General features: G+C 37.2%; 1 long non-coding RNA gene across 1 annotated transcript; it reads right to left on the bottom strand.

Annotated features, from left to right (window-relative positions):
- Positions 1 to 1,273: 1,273 nt before the first annotated feature.
- On the bottom strand, positions 1,274 to 2,115 carry LOC109487454. Its single transcript, XR_002141249.1, has 3 exons — positions 2,099 to 2,115; positions 1,816 to 1,928; positions 1,274 to 1,513 (listed from the first exon to the last, which is right to left on the bottom strand). It is a non-coding gene; the product is annotated as an uncharacterized LOC109487454 (long non-coding RNA).
- Positions 2,116 to 2,139: the final 24 nt, after the last annotated feature.

The following is a 2,139-nucleotide window of genomic DNA, read 5'->3' on the forward strand; positions in this document are numbered from 1 at the left end:
ACAAAGGTCAAACTGTAGTTGCAAAGGCAAAATTGTATGACCACAGAAATGCCAGTAGAACCTTTGTTGCTTGCACACACAAAAAAAATATTCATATACTGTCAGTACTAAGATTGAGCACATGTACAACACAATACTTTGGTGTATTGGCAGTGTTGTGTATGTGATGCAATGTATGTTGTACAAGAGGCAAAGCAGCAAAGCTTACTATTACCCTGTCATGTGGAAACATTGGTACAACAGGCTTGCAGACAAAAGTTTGATACTGGTAATTATCTATCAAAGTTTGGCTTTAATCGTTCCATACTCTGCATGTCACATAACAAGTCAATGAGAGATCATGCATGCTTAGTGCATGTGTAACATACATTGACACTTACTGCATTGAGGCCACAAATCAATAAAAATGTTTTACCTTCAGACTACTATACCATGACACATGCATTATACTGTTGTGCTATCTATTCAGTGTTTTTTGCTTTCATATCTATGTGAAAAACTTTACTTTTGATGGAGGATCTGTCCTAACACTGTACATTATTTCCATCCATACAAAATGGAGTAATACTAATACACCTCTGTGAATGCAGAGTAAGGCAAATCCTAATAAACAAATTTCATGAAATACAAACACAAGTGTGATAATGTTCCTACCTAATGTACTTCCAAAACTATTCACCAGTAGTAATCATATACAACTCTGTACACCCATTGATAAGCTAATCTTACATTCATTGATCATACTAATAAAGAAATTTGTCAAGAATACTAGTACTAGTAAGCAATATACATCTAGTACAGTTCATTTTCCAAAGACGATGTTAAGTCTTTTCATTATATTCTCAACTTTGAGCAAATAATCAGCTAGTGATAATAGTGTCACTGCGTGCCAAATAGTTCTTCTACTTTGTTCAACCAAATGCTAATGTACTAACATTTGAATGCAGATAACTTGGCATAGGCTTTTTCTGGAATGAATAATTCTTAAAAACTTTATATCATTGGAATATCCCAGTACCAAAGGACCTGGCACTTCAATACATTGTTTTCATGAATACTGACATTTTTGGACCTTAAGTATACTAGGAGTAGCCTTGGTCATGGACAAGGCCCGATATTTGCTGTTTCAGACTTTTAATAGAATCATTATATGGGTAGATTTAGTTATGCTACCAATCTCTCGTAGACAGCACGAGTATAATCTGAACACTGAACAAGAAACAAAAGTTTAAAGACCCCTTATTATATTGAGTTGAGAAGTCCATCTTCAGTACACAAGGTATCTCATCCCAGCCACGCCTGCCAAGAACTGGGTTAACTATATGGACTTGTCATTATCTATTGCCACATAAGTAAGATCTGAGCCCCTCTCCCCTGTCCCCCCCATGTAGCAGCATGGCAGGTTATTGTAGGGTGATGCTCCAGTTCTGTGCCACGTTGACGGCTGGTTTCCTGATCACCAGAGTCTGCGTGTCGGGCGTGTAGCGGAACTCCAGGTTCTTCTTGTCTATCACTGCACAAAGGAAACCAGATATATGTAATATGAATTCTTTTGAATAAAGAGTGTAATACATGTCTAACAGCTTGGTCTGTGTAAAATATGACTGTATGAACCAAGTCATACCAATCCATTTGGGTCAGTTCAGGACTAGAGGACTAGAATTTTATCACAGGAAACACATTGTTCAATGATGGTCCATGGTCAAATACATGTAGATCATCGAAGCCTTGTTGCACTGAAACTAGTGAAAGTTTTCCAGTTTCCTCTTACCTAGCGCTTCCATCGACTTAACATTAAAAAATTAGTCCACTTACTGATATCTCTGACGCCATCTATAGTGACTGTAGTTGGAGCCTTTGGCAGGCCTATAATGATGATCCTTTCTACCCAGGACTTGGTTTCAAACTCCCCATTCATGTCCATAGTCCTGCATTGGAAGAGATAACATCATAAAGGTACCGGCAATATGCAAAAACGTCTAGGGACTATTTCTGTAAAGAAAATAAATGTGAAAGCAAGAAAGTCTCCAAACCACAAGAAAGTATACACCCTATATTTAATTCCCACTTTGGTTTGAATCTTTGTTGGATGTCTCACCTTGATATAAGTTTGTTTTTCAAATAAATAGTTCTTGTGCA

The sequence above is a fragment of the Branchiostoma belcheri genome, unplaced genomic scaffold, assembly GCF_001625305.1.
Source record: "Branchiostoma belcheri isolate BF01 breed outbred unplaced genomic scaffold, Haploidv18h27 scaffold887, whole genome shotgun sequence".
NCBI classification, from domain to species: Eukaryota; Metazoa; Chordata; class Leptocardii; order Amphioxiformes; family Branchiostomatidae; genus Branchiostoma; species Branchiostoma belcheri.